This window comes from Podarcis bocagei (genome assembly GCF_964188305.1).
Source record: "Podarcis bocagei genome assembly, chromosome: 1".
NCBI classification, from domain to species: domain Eukaryota; kingdom Metazoa; phylum Chordata; class Lepidosauria; order Squamata; family Lacertidae; genus Podarcis; species Podarcis bocagei.
In genome coordinates, this window is record NC_138125.1 from 80,342,207 (window position 1) to 80,366,675 (window position 24,469).

A 24,469-nucleotide genomic window follows, 5' to 3' on the forward strand; every position below is an offset into this window, starting at 1 on the left:
AGTCCCGTGGGCTGGCCCTCTCTTAAGCCTAAACAACAACAACTGCTTATAAATCTGCCTGTCTCTACTGAGTGCTGACCTGAGATCGGAAAAACCAAAGTACTCTATCCCTGGAACCCATAGGTAAAGAGAGAGTATTAAACCATCCAACCATGGGTGTAGCCAGGATATTTGTTTGGGGGGGGGGCAGGACTTTTGTTAGGGGGGCCAGAACTGATGTGATTGGTCAGTTAAGTATTTCTGTTGTTTTACTTGATCTAGGGGGGCAGCTGCCCCCCTGGCTACGTCCAGAGCATCCAACGTTGTTTGCTGCCCATGTCTTGTGCTAGTAGTATTCCAATCCTTAAAGCTTCTGTAGCATTAATGAGCAAGTACACAGCAGTGAACCAGGAAATCTTGAAGGCCCATCTCACCTTTGCTATGAACTCATTAAGTAGATTTAGTCAAGCCTCTTTCTCATATTCAGTCCAACTCCATCTGCAATTAAGAATAATAATACTGGCTTAGCTTTCTGGGTTGTTGTAACTCTTGGAAAACTACTGGAGGACACTTCTCTTAGCTCTTCTAGTGTGGATGTCTGTTTTATCCTTCTCACCCATGAGCCTATTGGTCAGTTGCAACAGCTGGAAAGCCACCTGCCATGTTGTATTGGGAACAGTGGTTCCCAACTGGTGGTACGTGTAGCCCACCCAGGGGGTCCATGGCACCACTGGCATAACAAAAAGGTATTCTTTGTTACCAAATACTGAAGTTAGTCTCAAACATGCAGTATATACTTAATCTTGGCAACAGAATTCCCAGACTCCACCTTTTTAAGCAGGTTGTAATTATTTACAACAGGATTCATCTAATGAGGCCCATCAGTGAAAGCAGTGCACAGAGACTTCCGCTTATGCAACGGTGCTTTTCCATCCTCACCTTCCTATTGCCCTTGTGCTTCAAAAATTGGATGAGGGTGGAATCCTCCATAACAAAACAGGGGGGTGGAAGGGGTGGCTCCATTGGGCACAATGATATGGAACATTCAACACCACACAATTTTGAATTTATTCCTGAGTTTCTAAATACCGTCTATCATCAAAAGTGTTTTCAAAATGGTTTGCATGTAACATTTTAATATAATAAAGCACATTATTGAAAGAGTTGTAGAAACTAAAACGGAATCTTAAAAATTCAGCAATCTAAGATCTTAGCTTTTTTAAAGCATGAAAGAACACACATAGTTTTTTACCTGTCTCTGAAAACAGGAGGAGGATGTAAAATTACCTACCTACCCAGGGAAGGCATTCTCTAAATCCAGGGCCACCACAAAATAGCTCTGATCTTAGTTGATGGCAATCTAATACTGAAATAAAGAAATTGTACCTGACTGATTATAAAGCTGGGGGCGGTGTATTATAAGGGTAAAGGAGAAACTCAGATCTGGTAGCCAATAAAGTAGTTTCAAAACTGGCACAATATTTTATGCTGCCTCTGCCTAACAACAATTGGGCACCTGCATTCAGAAGCACATAGAGCATTGTTGAACACTGAGCCCAGAGAGGTTTGCTGGTGCCCTGCTTTATTTTGGTGTGAGGCACAAATATTTTTTATTTACCAGGATGTTTTAGATAAAGTTTTAATCCTACTAGTTGTTTTATGCTGCTTCTCTAATGTTGCAGCTTTTAGCTTATTTTTGTTTGTTTACATTTTTTAAAAAGTCTTTATGTAAACAGCCCTGGGAGTATGATTGAAGTACAGTGTAAAAATATTATAAATATTAAAGAGAACCAATCTGGAAGATGACTAAGGAATGACATTTACCATTTAATGACATCTAAGTATCCCTCAGATGCCCTGCTCCAGGTTCCTCCTCTGTCAGGAAGTTTACCTGGGGACATACCCACCTAAGGAAGGTTTACCTTCTCTCTCCTGATACTCAGATGCCTAGACTTTTACAAACTGCTTTGGGGATTCTTTCTTCATATTTCTAGATTTGCTGGTCCTATTTTCTGTTTCTTGACACTGAATGTAATAGTTATGAAACTGTGTATTGTGAATGTTTATGTAAACAACCAAATGGTTCTGGTAATTCCAAAATACACTTATGAGAAGCATCAATACTTTTTGCAACATTAAAACAACAGCAAACAACCAAGTTCCAAAGAAATAAAATTACCGTAATTCCAGGAATAGGATAAAAAACACCAATATCTGATGAACTGAGGAAAATAAGAAAATAAGAAAAGATGGCTTCAGAACACCCTGCTCTAAATGTAACTGTACTGTTTCTCTCCTGCTGCCCCTTTTAGCTTTAGTCTGTGCTTTGGGTGCTACAGTGATGTCATGTTTTACAGACCTAGTTAATAGCCTCTGAAATGATGGCCTACACCCTGTGTTTATGTTTGATTCATTCTTTCAAATTGCTGCATGAAAGGACAAGGTTATTATTTATTTTTTTAATTACAAAATTACACTGAATTGGTCAAAAACTGACCCAAACTCATATAAATATATCCTTCAAGTGTTCTAGTATCCGTTCCTTGGAAGTGAAAGGCAGGTAGCTAAAAATTGCCGTAAAAACAAACATTCAATCAGGACAGCCAAGAAAGTTTACTATCATGCTCATATAAAATAGAATACATGTTTGCGCTATTATGGCTGACCTTCATCTTGACTATTGCATAGACAGCCCCCTTCAGGAAGGTTTGAGGTGGGAGGGGTTCATTGTTAAATAAAATCCAGGAGCAGGCAGATTTTTGCATATACCATTGGTATGGAGCCTCGTTTTCTGTTTATGTAGGTTCTAGTTAGAAGGCAGGCTTGCTCATATATTCTTCCATTGTCTCTTGTAACATATCAGCATCTTCTATAGCTTTCACTGCAGATTTTTTGGAAGTTTCTTGAATTTCCCCTCCCATCAGAAACTCCTCAAGAATAAAGTACGCCTTTTCAAAATTGAAAATAATATCCAGTTCACACACATTGCCAAAATATCTGTCCAATAGCTCTACATAACGATGGACAACTTCTAGGGTCAAGAGTTCGCTATCCTGCTCTTCAACTGCACAGCAGAAATATAAACTAGCGTACCTTTTGTAAACAAGCTTGAGGTCTTTCCTGTCAACAAAACTGCTCATTTTCTGGTTGCGAGACAAAATAATCTGCACAATTTCTCGGGTGATCTTTTTCTTCTCTTTTTCAGGCAGTGTAATAAACCATTTCTGGAGTCTTAATTTCCCTTGCCGGCTGAAGAGCAGTATAAACTGCCTCATGGCTGCCAGAGAGGCGCTCCCCACCCCGGGTGGCTCCAAGCCATGTGCCCTGTGCGGGTCTCCCCCCCCCCCCGCAGGCACAGGTGAACTCCCAGCCGCTCGCCCTCGAAAGGACAAGGTTATTATTATTTCTGTGGAAGGGAAGGTGGGGGAATTAGTTGCCTAAAGTCAACCAGACATTTGGGACAGGGGAAAGAATAGAATCTAGACCTTTTTACTTTTAAATCTATGATGATTGACCTATAGTTAGCAGCATTAGCATACCTTCTAGTCATTCAGTTCATACTTGTTTCAAGCGCAAGATGGGAAGAAGCAACCTGCTCATAAGCAATTGTATTCTTGCCAACTTATTTTTAAAATGAACTACATTTTCCTATTGATGGCAGCAGCCAGGACAGGCCTGTGGCCAAGGAGTGGCCTCCCTCCTTGCCATTACATCGCTGGCCCTCTCAGCAATATCTTTATTGGCTCCTTCGTGTACAACCCCAACGCTAATTACCACCAAAGCTAAAAAGCCAATTCACATTTACTTTAAAACAGAGGCACAAGTTTCCTCTGTTCTGGTAAATGACAGCATGGGCTGCAGTTTAGTCCATTGGATCACTTAGTTATATGCACAGATCAACTCCCTTATCTGCATGTGAGCTAGCACTGAGTTAGAAAGTGCTTCTTACAGAACTGGAGCAATTCACTTGCCATCTTTGCTCTCCAGATGAGCCCCTAAAACCCATCTTCCCCATCCCTGCCTTTCTGCCACACTCTGTCATACTCCCTGACTCCAAACTCTGGCATAACTCCTTCCTATGCCTTTCAAAGACACCGAACCTAGATTACCCTTAGGGGTAGGGGATGGGCAGAGAGGTATGCTACTGCCCTCTTCACCCCCCCCCAATTCAGAATATCCCAGAGTGGCCCTGTACCAAGCAGCCATGTTCTACCACTAGCTCCTATTGAGATACTCTCTTATATAAGTCCAAGACCTGAGCCAGGTATTGCCCTAAGGTAGGGTTGCCATATGTCCTCTTTTTCCAGGACATACCCTCTTTTTCAGGGATAACATTTCTGTCCGAATGGATTTTTTGAATTTGCCAAAATGTCCGGAGGTGTAGGAGCGGGCTACCTTATATGCAGGATACGCAGTACTAGACAACCAAGTGCAAAACATATACATACTGTGTGAGATTTGCATGATGCAAGAAAGGACCAGGTCCTTGTTTTTGTATATTTTGAAGGGACACTGCAGAATGTACCTACTCCTGCACCCCCTCCCCTCCCCTCTGCCTCAAGCACCGGCAAATATGTCCTCTTTTTCGCTCTTCAAAATATGGCAACCCTATAATGATAGTTTTATTGTCAGAAAACTGATATCAAAATCCTAAACAGCAGAGTTGACCTAATGTCTTAGATGACATTTGAGCCTTTTACATTATAAGAGAAGAACTAAGGTCTCAATTATTAACTAGGTATGGTTTTTAATTTTAAATATAACAACGAATTCTAATTTCCAGCAACTTCTTTTAAAATTGCACCAATTTTATTTTCAGATTGAGTGCAAGCATTCTGAGATGAAGCAGGTACGCTGGAAGGAGATCTCCCATTAAAAATGCAGGAGACTATACTAAGTGAGATCATTATTTGACTGAGGTCAGTCTACTTATCTATAAAATGAGTATGATACTGATCTCACTTGTTGGGGTGTGGACAGAGCACAATGTGAAGATATTTTGAGGAGAAGGCAAAGGGTTGTTATTCTTACACTGCAAAGCAGGCTACTGATTGTTAATAATAAGCAAGCAGATGATGCATAGTAGTTATTTCAGTCATATCTGATTTCCAACCCTCTGTTAATGACATTTTATCTTCTTGTCCTTTGAGAGAGATGCCTTCTACCCCAACAGCTTCTTACATCCACTTTCTGGCCTGTAGTAATTTAGGGTGGAACCTTGCATGCTTACCTGGGAGTAAGGCCTATTACTTTGTTCTTCTGAATAGACAAGCCCTTTGGAAGGGAACTCTGGAAGGAGACTTTCCAGCTGTTGTTAAAGCATAGCCAAGAGTCACAGATGATGGTAGTAAGAGTCCCGGCAACTTCTGGCGGGACACACGTTAGCCATTTGTGCACATTAAATTGCATGACTGACTGGTTCACAAAAAAATCATGCGCAGCACTACCCAGCAAGGAGAAGAGATCCACATTAAGGGTGAAAAATAACTTTTCCATAATCAGATTGATCACAGATGGGATGTCAAAAAGGGATGTCCATCAGCGTCATTGGGAAATGTGTCTCACTGACAGTTGATTTAGTCTGGTTTAAACACAAGACTGCACATCTTCAGTTTGAGCTGTACTGATATACCTAGCTGAGCAAGGTCTCTCTGAAGTGCCTACAGACAGAATCCAGATGTTTCTGCATGCAGAGCCAAGGAGGACAGAAGGGTCACCAACAGAGCAGGCAAGAGCTGGGGTAGAAACAAACCTGTTCAGTTTCATAATTGGGGGGAGTAAGCTGGGACACATAAATCTTCTCTGCAACTCTGTCTATGAAGCTTTTGAGTTCTGCAATAAGCAACAGTCATCTCACTATAATATTGCTTAATAAGAGGCACTCTTATGTTGCTTTATTTATTGCTGTTGAAATAAGGACACCAAACTGTGAGAAATTTTAATTTATGACTTACCCACCTGGCACGGGGGGGCATATGCAGAAATTATCCAAGGGTGATGATGCTAGGCCTACTCTGTTTTTTTCTTTAAAATAAAACAATTCCTGATGACTGGTGGCTGTGAATTCCTGGAAGAAAACCGGCTAATTTATGTGCAACTACAGGAGATACTATACCTACTATGTTATAATGTTTTAACTAATTAAACATTTAGAATTTAGAATTCATCAAAACTTCTTAAGTTTTAGAATTCACTCTAGTGGCTAATTCTGTAAACTATAGATCTGTATTAAGGATGAAACCTCAGCTACAAGCAATAAATAAAACCTTGTAAAATCTAGAAGGACAATATTTCTGCTAAGACAGAAACAATGTCAGGGACAGGACTAAGGGGCACCAGTATATGTCCTGGGAGCTGTGAAACAGGATTAAAGAGAAGATCTTCAATAGAGGGTGATAAAATTTATTTTTTCACTCTTCTGTTCCTTAGCTCCTCCTCACCTTTAAAGCCCTAAATGGCTTGAGACCCAAATATCTGAAGTGCCTGATCACATACCGATCTTGCACATGTTGTAGTTTGTTTTGAAGTTGTGAAGAATTATCTGCTGTTTTCTTGTCTTTTGTCTTATATGTTGTATGTTGTACAACACCCTGTAATCTGATATTATTATGAAGAATTATAAAAAAACGTTCAAAACAAACAAGCTCTAGAGATGAGAGAAAGTGATGACAAACATGCCAATCGAGTTGCTGTCAAATTCTGTTCCAGATAGAAGCTGGCAGTGAAACAACAGTTCTATTCATGATGTAGTGGCAAAACAAACAAACTGGCACTTACTAGAATCCAGTACTGTTCTATCAAAAGACATCCATGTCATGCTAAGTGCTGCATATGTACAAAGAAGCTTCTTTACTGATGTGGCAATGTTGTGTTGGCAAAGAGGCCTGAAGTACAGGACTGAGGTGAGATTGCAGAGCTGTGCACCACGCACATTCAGGAAGGCTTTGCATGGTCTAGGATGATCCTCACTCTCACTGCACATGTGCAGAGCCCACCAGAGCATTGCATGTCAATGTTGGTAATGTCAACATTGACCAGTTGCCAGAAGCCTCTGTGCATCTTCACTGATGCTTAGCAGTCCTTTACAGGTCCTGGAACAGTAATTCCAGAATTTTGCTGAGCTTTGGATCAAATACGGGAGTTGGTGTAGAATTAATTAGAATAAAAATCTGGTTCTGACAAAAACTTTGTCCAGTGCAGAATCTGCCTACTTGTAATTAACATTCATAAGGTCAGATAAAGTGAAGAAGGCACCAGGTGATGCCTTGATACAGAGACCAGGTATTGTTTCCAAGTACTTCAATAAGAGGAGTCAGTAAGTTGCAAAAAGACTGATTTGCTGGTCCTTTCAACAATTCTTCTTCTTCTTCTTCTTCTTCTTCTTCTTCTTCTTCTTCTTCTTCTTCTTCTTCTTCTTCTTCCAAATACCTGGTGCCATTGGCATAGCCAGGGGGGCAGCTGCCCCCCTAAATCAAGTAAATAAATAAAAATACTTGACTAACTGACCAATTGCATTGCAAAGAAACTTGGTTCTGCCCCCATAAAACAAAGCTTGCCCCTCTAAAATAAATCCTAGCTATGCCCATGAAAGTGTAAAAAGGTAAAGGTAAAGGACCCCTGACAGTTAAGTCCAATTGTGAACGACTCTGGGGTTGCGGTGCTCATCTCGCTTTACTGGCCGAGGGAGCTAACATTTGTCCGCAGACAGTTTTTCCGGGTCATGTGGCCAGCATAACTAAGCTGCTTCTGGTGAACCAGAGCAGTGCACGGAAACGCCGTTTACCTTCCTGCTGGAGCGGTACCTATTTATCTACTTGCACTTTTATGTGCTTTTGAACTGCTTCATCGTGGGGATTCAAACTGCTGACCTTCCGATTGGCAAGCCCAAGGCTCAGTGGTTTACACCACAGCGCCACCCTCATCCCGAATGAAAGTGTAGGCACCCTGAAAATGTTTCTGGCACAGAAGATGTACTTCCTCGTGAATAGAAGAGGAGAAGGGCTCTAGAGGGATCATCAGACCTGAACTCTTGCGATGAAACTGCAATGGTTGAATTATTCTCACACACTTCCAAAAGGAGCAATACGCTGTTGCAACTCTGAGAGATGCTACATGCATTGTATTTTTTTCAGTACATACATGAAACATTCATTATCTACATACACCTAGGTGTGAACCTAATAAATATGTGCTTGCACAACTATGTGACACTCAGACAGAAGCAAGGTCAAGGAGCTAGGACTGGCAGTGGCTTCCTGCCAGCTCAAATCTAAACTACACATGACTATGGAAGATTCATGTCTTTAAACATGGATCTACCTTTTTTAAAATGTAAAGCAGGGATAAGGAGATGGAGCTACTTAGAACCCATTTTAACAGTATTTCCATCCAAAAGCAGCTTAATCCATCATTAACTTAAGCATCTGTCTGACAGGTAGAGTGGCTTGGGACAATTATTTTCCAGCCTTGCTGAATGCATAATATGAAAAAAGGATGTAATAAATACACAGCATTCATGATAGATACCCCAGGGCATAGGACAATGTTATTCTCACAAAGAGCTGGTGTTTGTCTCCCTGTTGCATTTGGATGAGCAATCAAAAGGGAAGGAACAAGCACAAGATGCCATTGCTTCCTTTTAGTCACATCTTCAAAAGCTTTTGTGCATGTATAATCAGCAAAACAAAGTAAAAGAAGAAGAAGAAATAGGTTGGCTATGACCACAATCAGAAGGCTGATCGCTGAAGAATTGATGCTTTTGAATTATGGTGCTGGAGGAGACTCTTGAGAGTCCCATGGACTGCAAGAAGATCAAACCTATCCATTCTTAAGGAAATCAGCCCTGAGTGCTCACTGGAAGGACAGATCGTGAAGCTGAGGCTCCAATACTTTGGCCACCTCATGAGAAGAGAAGACTCCCTGGAAAAGACCCTGATGTTAGGAAAGATGGAGGGCACAAGGAGAAGGGGACGACAGAGGATGAGATGGTTGGACAGTGTTCTCGAAGCTACCAGCATGAGTTTGACCAAACTGCGGGAGGCAGTGGAAGACAGGAGTGCCTGGCGTGCTCTGGTCCATGGGGTCACGAAGAGTCGGACACGACTAAACGACTAAACAACACGACCACAATCCAGGGGGCTGTTTTAGGTGGGGAACCATTATAGACAGCAGAGGAGGGCTTAGTTGTTGGCCTGTTATGAAGATTTCACTGCCTCACAGAAATCTCATTCCAGCAAAGGAAACAGGCAAAGAAGAAACATTGATTAAAATCTATAAATGCTTGAGGGGTTGCTATCTTTGTCATCTAACTCCTCCTGATCACAAGATGAAGCAGAAGACTAGTTTTTATTATAATTTCCCTTCTACAAAAGGACAGCACAGGGGTGTGGAACCTTTTTGTGTTCAAGGGCCATATTCATCTCTGGGTAATCTTCCAGGGGCCATATGCCATTGGGAGGGGCCAAAAGCATATGTGAGTACATTTACATAAAATGTAAATTTTAACTTTACACAGCAGGCTAGTTCCTACACATCCACCCACCCCTCTGTGCCCTCCAGCCATGCAAGTGACAGACATTAACAGAGTTTAAGACAACATACTCCAGCCAGCCAGAACTATTCAAGGATGGTGCAAAGCAAAGTCAGTGAGGGGTGTGGTCTGAGGAAGAGTCCTGCGGGCCACATTTGGCTCCCCACTCCTAGGATAGCAGATTTTAGATTCAGAATAAGAATTTGGGAATTAATTTATCATGCACTTTCATTTCTTCTGGAAGCCACTGGGAACGGTAATCTAAGTTTTTCCAGAAAAACTTCTCAAGCATGCTTGAGCACAGAGCAGAAGGCAAGGGAACCTGCTGGGACTTGAAGCACAGTAGAAATGGAGGTTTCAGATGCAAAAGGTGGAGTTTCCACATGGTTTTGAAGACGACCTGTTCTGCTGTTGGCACTGCATGCTTACCATGAAAGCATGAAGAAAATATGCATTTCCTATTACAGCTGGAGCAAAACGCCATGCAGTTGTGAAGAAGCAGCTGATCCCCACTCAGTTTGAATTTACTTCTGGGTAAACATGCATAGTGTCAAACCTTCAGGCCAACAATCCTGTATTATCAAAACTTTAATTTGGTTTGGCGGGGGGGTTGCCTTCTGTTGTACAGGTAGTTTCGCGGGTGCTCAGTTAAAACAGAAAGGTACATTTAGACATTTTTTGCATCTGTTGACAAAAGTGTATGGAACTTATCAGAGTGAATAAAGAATGCACCCATCACATTGAAATACCCAAATAGGCATTCTGTTAAAAATAATGTACCGGTATTTCAATGCATATCAAAATGCTGAAGTTCCTCTTGAATCACTTTACTCCCACTGGGATGCATATTTGGGTAAATCTGGTAGTGCAAAGGAGAATTGGCCTGGTTGTCACAGCAATGGAGACATCCTTTCCCCCTCACCCAATGTGCCAGAGGTTTATGGGAACAATGGCTGCAAACAGGTGTAGGGGGAAAGCATGAAAAAGTGGAAGGTAAGTGGAAGGTAATTTTTCAATAACACTTTTACATTTCCAACAAAACATCAGGAAGAACTTTCTGACAGTAAGAGCTGTTTCCCAATGGAATGGACTTGCTTGGAAGGCTGTAGATTCCCCTTTATTGGAGGTTTTTAAGCAGAGGTTGGATGGCCATCTGTCATTAATGCTTTGGTTGAGATGCCAGCATTGCAGGGGGTTGGACTAGATGACCCTTGGTACTCCTACCAACTGCCCTTGAAAAATTAAAACAGTTGGTAGCTACATTTTGTGCGCTCATTTGCTACTACTATTACAGGATTACAGTCCTGAAGTTCCAGGCTTCTCATATCTATTTCTGAGCTTGAAAAATCTATTTGCTGAAGGCAAACAGGATTGCACTGGAAGAAACATCGATGGAATTGAGAAATAATTCCCCAGTGAAATTAAGTCCATAGCTCTTGTAGTTTGAGGCAAAGATAAGCATTGGCCAATCATCGCTTAAAGGTTTAACAATGCTTGCTTTGCTCTAAATGTGGACATAATTGCATATACTTTCATCAGATCTTCAGTGTTGCTTTCAAATATGTTATAATGTCAGTACAGTACATCTTTTTTGCTAATGTTCAATTAACCAGGTCGTCTTCAATCCACTAGTTCATCATTAGCAGCTATACCCTTATCTTTCAAATCATTGCACCCTAATCAACCTTGCTACAGATTTACGCTGCCATAAATAATAAATAGCATATATCACTATTAAACTCTGTGAGAGGAAATTTACTACTACCCTTGCCCTTATTGCAGTAATTACTTGTAGGAGTAATTTATATCAACCAAACAATCTAGCGCAGTGCAGGATTGCAGATAATGATCTTCATTCCACCGGAATTAAATCAAGTTCAATTACTGATCAATAGTATTTTACTACATACATCACAAGGAAAGAAAAGTATGCAAAGGTTGTTGTACCACCTTATTTTGTTTCACATGATTCTCCACTGGTAATAGCTCACTTCACCCACTAGCATAGCATGGGGCTGTGGCCCTGGGCACAAAAGCTTGGGGGAGTGAACCAGGCACCCCCCACATGCGCCCAGCATGCAAGCGCCTGCCCATTAACGGCTGGGACTGGGTGAGTGTGGAGGGCTGTAACCAAGTCCAAGCACATGTAACTTCCAGCAGATCCACACCATACATTTAAGCACATTCAATGTACATGATTTCTGTCAGGGAATCCTGGTAACTGCAGCTTGTTAAGAGTTCTGGGAACTGTAGCTTTGTGAGGGGCAAACTACAATTCCCACAGTTCTTGGGGGGGGGGAGTCACATGCTTTAAATATGTGTTGTGCTTTAAATCTATGGTGTGAATCTGCCCTTAATTAGGTATGTATTCTTTCCTTGTTTACCTCTGCCTCCATGTACCTCAATTTCCATTGTTGTTTTGCATATTGAATTTTATGCAAGGACCTATACACTTTTATCCTGTAAAAAAACCTATGCACACTGAGCAGCCTTCAGCTGTTGGGTCATAAGTCATGACCCAGAAGTGGGCTGCAATCTGACCAAAGTTTTATGCATCTATGTTTTTCACACCAATTTCTATTTTTTTCTATGCTTTGATACTGATTTCTGGCAAGGGAGGAAAGCCATGCATTGTGTTTGTGTGTGCAATGTCATCTAAGATGGTGGTTTTTGGACACATGTACATCAGCAGCTGGTGCAAAAGGGCTGGCTAGGCTGCATGAAGGGTGATACAGAAAAGGGCTGAGAGAGGAAATAAGAGGAGTAAACTTAATAGTGGGTCCCATGTCAAAGCTTGGATTAAAGTTAGTAGGTATACAAAAGATTAAAGTCACTGATATATAAAACACACCCAACCCCACCATCAGCAATGGACTTCTTCCAGAATGGTTGTACTCAACACCCAAAATTGCCCTCAGCATCTGGAAATGTACATTATAGTCTTTTTCTGAGGCAAATAGAAGAAATAAATGTACAGCCTGATCTATATGACATCGTAAATTAATTATCCCTGACCATCAAAGCCAGAAAATGCTCTCATCAGCCCGTGAACCAACCACCTAGAGAAGAAGCTGTGGAACCAATCTAGGCTATTATGCTGATTACACTCATAGGAAGGGCTGCAGCAAGGCAACATTTCTGAGTGTGATGAGCAACAAGCTAAAACAGGAGAGCTGAGCAATAACTCTCCATAGGGTACTTGTCAATGCTTCTGCTATGCTTGGCTGAAAATGAAGGTTTGGTACTACAGATACTGACTGCACTCCATTACTCTCATCTTTGGAAATAATCTCAAATGTCAAGTTCTACAGATGCAGCCTAACAAATTATTTGTGTACAAGTTAACCTCACCCAAAACTGAGGTAACACGGAGTAACACAGAATTGCACCCTGAGGTGCAAATTCAAGCAACCAGTTGCTCAGAGCAAGGAGTGTGGAGCAAACTACAATAATTGAGCTTTACATTCCAGAATAACTTCTGCACTTTTAATTTGGATTTTCCCTGTTTGCAAAGGCATTGTTTTGGCTTGTCAACAACTTGCCTGAAATTCAGTAACATCACATCCTTGAAGGTCTTTCTCCAAATTAACTCTCAGATTCCTACACAACAACAGCAGCAGCAGCAGCTCCCAGCCTTTCTTTAAAGTGAGCTCCCCTCAACCAGTGGTTCCTGTTCTTGGCTTAACCAAGCACCCCCAGAACTCACTCCTCTGCTGGCCTGAAGGGGAACAGAGGACAGCTTTGTGCTGACAGGTTTCTCTTTAGCATTAAAGGCGGGATATTTTAGAAGCAGCGTACTTCCTTATGCTGCTGTAATTTGTTTAGCAGCCCTGGATCAGGCACGTGATAATTTTAGTTGTTCTTTTCATCACCAAGAGTAGTCTAACATAAGACAAACAAATAAAAATCAGGTGCATTTTAAAGCACCTTTCCAGGAACCCTGCCTGAGCTGTTACAAAGCCTTGTGAAAATCGTTTTAACATAGCCACATAGAAGGTCTGCTCCTCCAATTGGGAATTACCGTAATTTTGGACATGGTCATTCATTATCTTACAACTGTATGTTAGGCTGAAATACTATAAAGGCCACTTGATGTGGAAATAAAGGCCACAGTCCTGTACACACGGCCCCTCACAGAGAATACTTCTTACAGTTGGACTTGCTTCAGACTAAATATGCATAGGGTTGTGCTGTTGCAACTCCTATTAAAAACCAAAAGAACTTGTTTCCAAGGAGATATGCTTAGATCAGGTTATTACGGCAAGATCCCAAGCATGCTTACTCAGAAGTAAGTGAGATGGCAGCCTTAGGGCTAAATGAGAAAAGACAGGGCAGCCACATTCATTTATTCATGTGTCCTCTTTGTTCAGATATATATAAAAAACATGGAATACAGGGGGTGTATTTGTAATGTTATGCCGAGAGCTGGTGTGGGGCAGCAGAACCATTCTCCCTCCCCTTCCTTACCTCACTCAGTTCCATTGCTTAAATGACTTCTCTTCCAGCCCAGCTTTGCTACCAGATGTGAGCAAGGTGGGGGAGAAAAGTGTTTCAAGCAACGAAGTGCAGTCAGGTGACACATGGAATGGCCCCCTTCCTTGCACATAGAATCATAACATTGTAGAGTTGGAAGGGACCCCAAGGGTCATCTTGTTCAACCTCCTGCAATGCAGGAATCTCAACTTGAGAATCACTGCACATACCTTGTGTGTAAAAGAAAAAAAAAGTGTGTGGGGGGGGGAGAAACCTCCACCCTCCATTTACCGTATATGGGAATATGACAAACACATGCATGCATACATGTGGCTGCCCACATCTAGTTTCTCCCTAAGAGGCTTGGTTTCTGGCCATTGTTTTCTACCAATTCAGAGAGAGTTGGTGTGTTTCAAGAGGCCAAAAGAAAAAAAGTTTCTTTTTCCATATACTTGAGCATCCAATCCTAAGCAAGCATACTTGGAAGAAAATTCAGCTGAACTCCATGTTGTAGTAGGTCGGGTGTTACTTCCAAATTCAGGACTGTATATGTGCTTCAGATTAAACTGTAAATCAAATGCCTTTAGGGAATTTCTAATGCTACATTTGAAAGACGCTAGGACCCCACTGAGAGTTAAACTGGTGTCTAAACATCTATGAAAACCACTGATGCACACATTTATTTTTTGACGAACAGCGAGAAAAATTCTGGAAGCAGAAACAGGGTTGTGGCACGTGTAATACAACTCCAACATAATACTTATTTACACAGGTTTTTATAACAGGTGCAACTCCCAAGAGTCTTGTAAAACAGCTCTTATAAAAGCAGGGATGCATTCAGTGAGGCTTTGGGAAGAATGATAACACCTCACTTGAAAATACTGCTAAGTTCACCAACACAATTATTTGCCGTACAAAAAGTTTGACTAGAAATAAATAAATAAATAAACAAATAAATAAATAACCCATTCACCCCCCCCCAACAGCCAATAGGTACCTGAAGAAAGTCCTGCTGGCTGCTGTGGTCCTGTGTGCTGCTGATCTTTCTTCTGTCCGTGCTGCACTCGTCTCAGAGCCCAGGAAAGTATGGCTGATCTGCTTCTCGTTGCCACGGACACCTAGGCTTTCAAAAAAGGAGCCACTGACCAATCAGGCCTCAGGGCTAGAATGGCTCTCAGCCCTAGGTCATGTGACACGTCCGTGTCTGTCTGAATGAAAAGCATGACAATATCCATAAGGACCAAAGGGAGCTTGTCTTTGTATGACTCCAACGCTTTCCACCACCCCCCCCCTCAGCCACTCCTGCAGAGCCCCTCTTGAAGGGAATCCTATTTAAGCCCTGTCCCACAAAGCTGCAAGTGGGAGGGGAGGGGGGAGAAAGGGCCCACGAGAGGAGAATGGATGAGGCTGAGCCAATGCACTGAACCTGCCTTGCACTTCCCGCAAATCTGATTTTAAAACTTTTAATCTTTTATCTGGCCGTCATTTCACATCTGACTCTAACTGCTGGTTTCATGTTGAAAGTTACTGACTCAGCTAACCTGACCAGAAATGGAAGGGCAGTCAGTCGAGGCCCGAGGAGGCAAGTGCTAGGGGCTTTCCACACAGCCACTCCAAGTGTGCTCCAACTGCATTTCTTCCTTTGCACGATATTCCCTCGAGTCCCACTCACGAGGACAACAGTGCAATTTCACAGCTACAACCAGATAAGAAGATGTGGCTGTGTGGCTGTCCACATACATCTACCCTTTATTTTAAAAAGGCAAAAAAGACGTGTGCTCCACAATGAAGTAGCGAATTATGTCAATTCCAAAAAATACAAATATTCACAAAATGGAGAGATATTGTTAAGGAGAGGACAAAAGGTGTGGCTTCGCTAATGCTCAGCCTCCTCCCTTTCAATAATATGATTACATGAGAAGGACTGCCCACAGGATTTTCTGGGCCCTGTACAAAATTTCTATCCAGCACCCCTGACCCAAATTGTATAATTTGGAGCTCTTGGGAGAAGAAATTGGAATAACAAGTTTAGCAAGCTGCAAAAGGGGTGATGCAGGAAAGAAACCACAATTATGTACATTAGATGGTCAGAGCCTGAGTATTTCAAGCCCCCTCACTCTCTGCTGCTAATGCATCACCATGACTACACCACAACATTGTTGTAAGAAGTTCACATACTGGCTCAGAGTTGTCATGTGGGGGGTAGGTTTCCTACAAGTTGCAGAGCTCCATAGAGTTCCATCTCCATATGTCTGTCAATTAGTGCTCCTATTGGGAGGTAGGGCCAGGCCAAGACATTTTGCAGCCTGAGGCAAATTATTATTATTATTAATTATTATTATTATTATTATTATTATTATTATTATTATTATTATTATTATTATTATTATTTTACTGGGTTGCCCCATCCATTCTGGATAGCTTCCAACACAATAAAAATGCAACAAAACAGCAAACATTAAAGGTAGCATCCTGCACCCCGTGAACAGAAGCTGACTGAAAATTGACTCTTCTTTCAAAAATGAAGACGGTATAGTTAGCTCACTGCAACTGGAGGCAGCAGACTAGCCTAGGAAACATTTAAGAGGCCTCGTGGGACACACAATTGTTTTCCAACAGCTTTCCACTGCTCCCCTGACCTCCATGCAGCAGTTGCCTAATGGTCCTGCTTGAAGCACATAACCTCTAAATAATTCCCGCATACAAAATAAGAACCAATAAAAGTAGCTGAATTTGGTGTGGGCAAAAAGGGAAGGGGCATTATGCAAACACACCAATGGCACTTGGATAACCACTTTCTACTCAGCAGTAATTTCAACATCAAAAAATGCAGTGAATAGCAGAAGGGTGGAGAGGGAGAGAAACAAACTTTCCCCTTATATTGCTATGTGAAGTACGCAGCATTACCATATTCCCACAACAGAAGCACAGCCTTGAGGGAAGGTATATGGTGTGTATACAATAAACTGTGTGGGAAAGGGCCCTAGTCTCACTCAGCACAACTGAATAATGAGCAGGGGCCACCTACTGTGCATGTAGCTCCTGTATATCCACATACATCTGTTTCTGCCCCATCAGCTCCACTGCATATAAATTATATGTTTTCTCTCTGTATCTGTCTTGCCCTTGGGACATAGAGAGCATGTTGCATAACCAAACAGGTTACCTGATGCTATGTCATATCACTCCTTCAAATAGCAAACTCAGGCTGCCAAAACAGAGTGGGGGAGGGGGAGAGAGGTACAAGCATGCTTGAGGGCATGAACATCTGCAGGAATTTTTCCAGATGACAATAACCTTTTGGAAGTGAGGCAACCCAAACTGTACCTACTGCCCCAACTGTGGTCTCCCCATAGGTTATGAGATAGTATAACCATAGTATAAGTGTGTTTTGATATTGGCAGTTTTCTTTTCTTTTTATCCCTTCCTTAATGATCCCTAACATGGAATTCACCATTTTTCACAGCCGGTGCATGCTGGGTTGACATCTTCAACATGCTATCCACTATGGCCCTGAGGTCTTGTTCCTTGTGAGTCACTACCAGTTCAGATGCCAATAATTTATATGAGAGATTTGGATTCTTTTGCCACAGGATGTCCATCACTTGACATTATTGTGAAAAGATGGAGGAGGGGTTTAGAATCATCTGTTTTATAACCCAGACTTAGGGTTGTATTTCACTGTGATAATCACATCTCCACATTGGGGTGGGGTGGGGAGAGTTTCTAATTATCTGAATGCATATTAAATGAGAAATGTAATTCAAGCTCTTCTAATTGATGCAATTGAAAGGTGCTGACATGACAACCGAATTTGTGCCTTTGGCACAAGCCGAAGCTTTTACAGCTTTAACTAAAGGCTACATGTGTGGCTTTTGGTTTTGGTTTTTCTAACTCTGCAAAACAAGCTACAGTGGTACCTCGGGTTACAGACGCTTCAGGTTACAGACTCCGCTAACCCAGAAATAATACCTCGAGTTAAGAACTTTACCTCAGGATGAGAAGAGAAATCGTGCAGTGGCGGTGCGGCAGCAGCGGGAGGCCCCATCAGCTAAAGTGGTACCTCAGGTTAAGAACAGTTTCAGGTTAAGAACGGACCTCCAGAACGAATTAAGTTCTTAACCTGAGGTACCACTGTGTAAGAGTCCATTGCATGCTGCACTGTTAGTGCAGCTGATTTGCTTTGGGTTTGTGTCTGAAAGCATAAGCCAGCTCATAAAGCTCTTATGTGGACCAGCTACTGTATAATTAAACAGAGGCACACACGACTCTCGGGATGAATTACATTACCACTACTTGCTACTGAATTTAGTATCCTGAAAAACAACAACCATGCCTCAAATTTGTATTTAGAGCACAGTAAATCCCAGGGCATTGTAGCTTCAAATCTCCTGCTCACAGTTTTGGATTATTGCGTGTGGTTTCTGTGTATTGTGACTGTGCCGAGATCCAGCATCACATATTACATATTCATTTACCCTGCCACTGCCACAGAGGAGAGCAAAATGGCCTTAATTATTCATTCCAAATGTGGATTTTCTTCTTGACTACGTAAATTCATTTGCAAAATGAAGTGAACCAAGAAATAATTGTGATTTACTGTGAATGCAAGCTCTACAACAGTTTCTAGCTCATCATCCTGAGCTTGTTTCTCAGGTAACTTATTAAATATTGGAGAAGTTAGAAGAGAAGTATCAGGCTTGTACTGCTCTTCAGAAGCCTCCTGTGCCTGACCCAGGATATACTTAATTCATGCAGATAAAGGCTATGAAGAAGTGTTGGAAGTGGAAGATAAACACAAGCAGGGTCAGGTTTGAGTCAGAAAACTGCACTGGAGTGGACTCCCTCCGCAGAGCCAGAGCTATGGGGGGTGGGAGTGGACTAACTGTTTTTTTTGCCCCAGGTAAAGCCTCCAGAGGGAGCGCCATTGAGACTCCCAGCCTGTGTGTTGGTGTATGAAATGGGGGGGGGGAGGGTGTCAAACTGAGTCTTTGACCCGGGTTAAATAAAGCCTAGTTTCGCCCCTGTCCCTCCGACCCTGGGTCCTGTGAAATGGTCCTGGAAGTGGCAATAAACAGCACACTGAGTTTGTGGCCATTTTACTTTTCTACAGTGTCCCAGAGCACTATGGGAAATAGTTGCTCCAAACTGCCTGGCATTGAGGGTCCCAGACAGGCTTCACTTTCTCAAAGTTGCCACATGCTGACACCGGGCTTGGATTTAGGCGCATACAGAGAAAGCCTTGGTTCTTTGTATAAAAGATCCCCTGTGTAAAGAGCTGAAAGCATACTCATGAGCTATGTAACTATTTCACCCAGATAAACTCAGCCTGCTTATTTTGAGTTACCGTGAAAGTTCGTGCAAAATCAAGAGTAATACCAGCACCACCAATATGCATCTTCAACTCAAGCAAGTTCCCCAAGGTTCAATATTTGTTGCTACTTCCCACATAGAACTGATTACACACTGGCCCTAGCATAAGCAATATAGCAGAGAACATAGCAAGGATGTACTCTCACAGTTTAATTCATACACAATGTGAATGTTTAATAAACCATAAGTTGCCTCACAGACCAGCAAACATGATGTGCCTTGATTCTCCAAAGCTTGGTTTTCCAGCTGCTTGTCTTTTTTTTAAAAAAAATATTTTTTATTGGTTTTACAGAATTTTTATGAACAATACAAACAAATAAAGAAACAAACAAACATGTATAATTTCATATCCTTTTTTTCATAAACCTCACTTCTCGGACTCCCCCAAACCTCCCCTTTCTGCATCCCAATTTCCAAAATTATTTCAGCAAATCCTAAACTTAATTTTATCAAATGTATTCCTTCTTTATTCTTTTCTTTTACTTAATCTTTTGTCGCTGTAATCTCCTTTTCTTTCTAGAAACCTCAACATTTTAGCATTCATCAATTTTGTAATATTTCTTAAGATAGATTTTAAATTTCTTCCAATCTTCTTCCGCCGTCTCTTTCCCCTGATCACGGATTCTGCCAGTCATTTCAGCCAATGTCATATAGTCCATCACCTCCATCTGCCGTTCTTCCAGGGTGGGTAAATCTTGTGTCTTCCAATACTTTGCGATGAGTATTCTTGCTGCTGTCGTGGCATACATAAAAAAGTTCTGTCTTTCTTTGGCACCAATTGGCCGACAATGCCCAAGAGAAAGGCCTCTGGTTTCTTAGGGAAAGTACATTTAAGTACCTTTTTCATTTCATTATATATCATTTCCCAGAAAACCTTAATCTTCGGGCACGTCCACCAAAGGTGATAGAAAGTACCTTCAGTTTCTTTACACTTCCAACACTTATTGTCAGGCAAATGGTAGATTTTTGCTAGCTTGACTGGGGTCATGTACCACCTATAGATCATTTTCATAATATTTTCTTTTAAGGCATTACATGCCGTAAATTTTAAACCGGTGGTCCACAACCGTTCCCAGTCAGCAAACATAATATTATGACCAATATCCTGTGCCCACTTAATCATAGCTGATTTAACTGTTTCATCTTGTGTATTCCATTTCAGCAACAAGTTATACATTCTTGACAAATTCTTAGTATTGGGTTCTAACAGTTCAGTTTCTAGTTTTGATTTCTCCACCTGGAAGCCAATTTTCCTGTCTTGTTTATAAACCTCCATTATTTGATAATAATGGAGCCAATCTCGTACTTTGGTTTTCAATTTCTCATGGCTCTGTAACTTCAATTTGTCTCCCTCTTGTTCCAAAATTTCCCAATACTTTGGCCAATTGGCTTCCATATTAAGTTTCTTCAGGGCTTTAGCTTCCAAAGGCGATAACCATCTAGGAGTCTTATTTTCCATCAAGTCTTTATATCTAATCCAAACATTGTATAATGCTTTTCTGACAATGTGATTTTTAAAGGCCCTATGCACCTTAACTTTGTCATACCATAAATATGCATGCCAACCAAATGCATTATTAAAACCTTCTGCTTGTCTCATTTATTTGTAGCCTTATGAGCAGGGAGGTGGCCCCACACAAATTGATTAGACAAAGTTGTTGGAATCAAGCATAACACCAAACTACAGTTAAAAACAAGCCATGCTTTGTCAGCCAAAAACAAACCATGGCTGCATATCATGGTTTGCCGACAGGGAAAAAAAACATGATTAATCTGCTAGGCTAGGTTCAAACATTTAACCAAAGCATAGTTAAGCTAAACAAGCCATGGTTTGGTGTTATGTGCAAATGAGACCACTGAAATAGCATGAGGCAAACTTTGCAATATTTTAGTTCAGTATTATAGACTTTGTTTGAAAGATATTATTCCAAAAAAGAATACCAAGCAAAATTATGTAAGAACAAGGCAACTAGAGAAGTGGGACTGCGTAAATGAAGTGCACTGTACACCTCAGGTCTTGGATGTGGGCCCAGAAGTATTGATTTACTTTTTAATGTAATGCATGTTTATGTGAAGTAATTCAAAATTGTTCTATCAATGCAAGCTTCTATAATATTATTAAGCTCCAAAATTCAAGAACTCTGTCAGCTTTCTGTAGAAGATATATTATTCTGATCCAATTTATAAGTAACAAGGTTAGAATAATTGGGGTCCAAGAAAACCATTCTTGGACGTACTTTCCCTAAATTAAAACAACTCAACAGAAAAAGGCCTCAGTTCACTGTTTGCCTTGGGTTGTGGTACTGGTTTTCACCAGTGCAAAGATGTTGCACTGGTTGCACTAAAACAAGTGTATCAGGGCTGCCTCTGGGTGTCTTATCGTTAGAGGCAAAACAGAAAATGCTGCACCTGCCATGTACCCACACATCCACTGCCTGCAGCAGCGGCAATGGGCATGAGGGCAATGGACATGCAGCAGAGCAGGCGGCCAACAATTGCCAGAGGCAGTGAGCAGCACGTTGTTCAAGAGCTGGATTTGCCACCGCTCCCAGCTATCTGGAACCAGCAGCCCTGAGACAATTGCCTCACCTCATGGGCAGGCTGGCCCTGCGGTGTATGCATTGCAAACACTAACCGTTTGTGTAAATAGCTCTCACATGTGCCCAAAGAGTTATTTCTGAACGAACCAGCAGTAAATCACACAAAGTAAGTGAAGTGAACTCTTTATTAGAAAACAAACAAACCAGGATCTCCATAGGAGTATCAGGCCTAATGAGCACAGCAACTCTTCTTCAGTAGGACTTGCCCCCATGAAGCAGTTGCTGAGACTGAAGGTCCCCTCCTCCCCAAAGCGGCCTAAGTCCCCACCTTTCCAATCTGAGACTGTGCCTGTGTGCCTGTCTTTGCTTCTCCCACTTTATGACTCTCCTGGTTCTGGGAGACTGCGGGGTGGGGAGGAGAGCTTGTCGCAGCAGAAGGGGGAGACACCCATGCCTCTTCACCAGGCTGACTCATCTCTCTGCCTCTTGACCTCCCTCATCACACTCTCCTATTGCAGCTTCTAGCTCTGATTCTGGACTGTTCACTTCACTAAGCCCTGTTAGCTCTTCAGCTTCTGACATGTCCTCCCAATCTTCTTTTTCTTCTCCCTCTGCCCACTCATTGTCGTCTCACCACCAATCTCTGAGCCTTCGTCCTTTGAGGGTTCCCCAGCTGCTTCCTCCCACCATTCCTCTGTGTCCAGCCAGTCCATGACAATTCTTCAGAAGGGTTTGCTGTCAGGCTTCTGTTGTTTGAGACAGCCACAGCAGTTGCAGGTATACTGTAGTTTCTGGTAATGGTGGACATCTGGTTAGCAATGTATGGGCTTCCCAAATTTTCAGGCTCCTGAGTCCTCATTGTGATGATGGGGAGAAGGAGCACACCCAGAGATGGGTCCTGGATCCCCTTCCCCAACAAATTATCATAGCACTATTCCTTCAGGTTCTGCTATCACAATGCTGATCCATTATTAACTTACGAGTATCTAGAATTAGCCTGCATGCTTCCTTGTTTCACCTAACAGATTTGCAATGCTGCTCTCACACTCCTGCCCACTAGAGGAAGAGTGTTCCCAAAAGGCAAATGTATTCAGAATGGAATGTCATTATTTCCTTTTCTCACATTTTCAAATACTAACACCCCCATAAAAGTCAAACCTCTCGATTTGTTGGTTGTGTGATAATGCCCTTTATCTCATTCCTAAAGGATTCCTTCCTACCATCCAGTTCATCAAAGCACACAATGTTGATCAAATAAAACGTGCTGTTAGGAAAGCCAGTAGTCACAAACATGTTGTAAATGCTAACTTCAGCATCTAAAATCCATACCACCCCACTTTCTCCATGTTAACTCCAAACCCCTTGAATTCTAATGGATCCTATCCTATCCTATCCTATCCTATCCTATCCTATCCTATCCTATCCATAGCAGTGGGTCTCTTTCCCTGAAACAGCAGTCAACATTATAGCTAGTGAGCAGGAAAGTACCCAATGCAGATAGCTATATATAGCTGCAGATAAAAATGCTGTTGTGAATCGCATCCATAGCAACACACTACCATGCTGCAAAGTACAAAATCAGTAAGGTCACAAAGATTTAAAAATGGAGGCTACAAGAGCTTAGGTTGGACAGTTACATGAGAAACTGATGGAAAAATAAAACGATTGGATTGGATTGAGACTTATTCATGTTTAAAGTAGAGCCATTAAAATCAATGATTGGTTTACTCCAAGCATGGATGCCAGAATCCCACCCATGGGCTGCATTCAAGTGTCAAAAGAAACCATGGTTTATTGTGAGGGGAATGGACCATGCTCAGGCTTACACAACTCCCATTCATCCCTTCTTCTGGCACAGCTACAAGAAGGTATTCAGAAGCTTTTGGGTGCATTTTTTATTAACCACAGGTTGCCATTTCATCCAGATACAACAAACTGTAGTGTAAAAATAACAGCCTACACAACTACTCATACTGCTGGGGAAAACAATGCAGAGAAAGAAGAAAAACAATCAACTACAGTGGTACCTTGGGTTACAGATGCTTCAGGTTACAGACTCCCCTAACCCAGAAATAGTGCCTCGGGTTAAGAACTTTGCTTCAAGATTAGAACAGAAATCACGCGGCGGCAGCGGGAGGCCCCATTAGCTAAAGTGGTGCTTCAGGTTAAGAACAGTTTCAGGTTAAGAATGGACCTCCAGAACGAATTAAGTTCTTAACCTGAGGTACCACTGTATTTTGTACATTACAAAAGCTTGCATTGCTGCTGGTCTGGAGTTTATTCCTCCTTGTCACAGGCTACCGTGCAAGTACAAATTTACAAGCTTGTAGCTAGCAAGCGTAAAGTGGTAGTGATAGTGACTTGATATTATGTTCAGCTATGGCCAACCTGAGATACATTAAAACATGAAAAAAGAGGAGTTTTGATTTTGTGTTTTAAAACACACTGATCTCTATACCACCGCACAGGCTGTAAATAGCAAAGAAGATTAGAACACACTAGAACACAGAGTAGAATGAGATTAGAAATGACATTACAGGTTTAAAGGCCCTTACCTTGCCACCTGTCAGAGAGA

General features: G+C 41.8%; 1 protein-coding gene and 1 pseudogene across 12 annotated transcripts in view; both read right to left on the reverse strand.

Moving 5' to 3' along the window:
- The window catches only part of RASSF7 (Ras association domain family member 7), an 89,627-nt gene that overhangs the window by 61,150 nt on the left and 4,008 nt on the right, over window positions 1–24,469 (reverse strand). For 5 of the 11 annotated variants that reach the window (XM_081168412.1, XM_081168408.1, XM_081168411.1 and 2 more), the window contains exons 2-3: window positions 14,979–15,099; window positions 414–477 (exon numbers count right to left, since the gene is read on the reverse strand). The exons of 1 other annotated variant lie outside the window; for it this stretch is intronic. The gene's annotated coding sequence lies outside the window, so the exon portion shown is untranslated. Of the gene's footprint in view, window positions 1–252; window positions 320–413; window positions 478–14,978; window positions 15,105–24,469 lie in introns of those variants that run through there. 5 more of the 11 variants (XM_081168418.1, XM_081168417.1, XM_081168413.1 and 2 more) reach the window with 4 other exon arrangements.
- On the reverse strand, window positions 2,574–3,314 carry LOC308584361 (AP-1 complex subunit sigma-3 pseudogene; annotated as a pseudogene). The gene has a single exon. The product of its transcript is annotated as an AP-1 complex subunit sigma-3 pseudogene (transcript).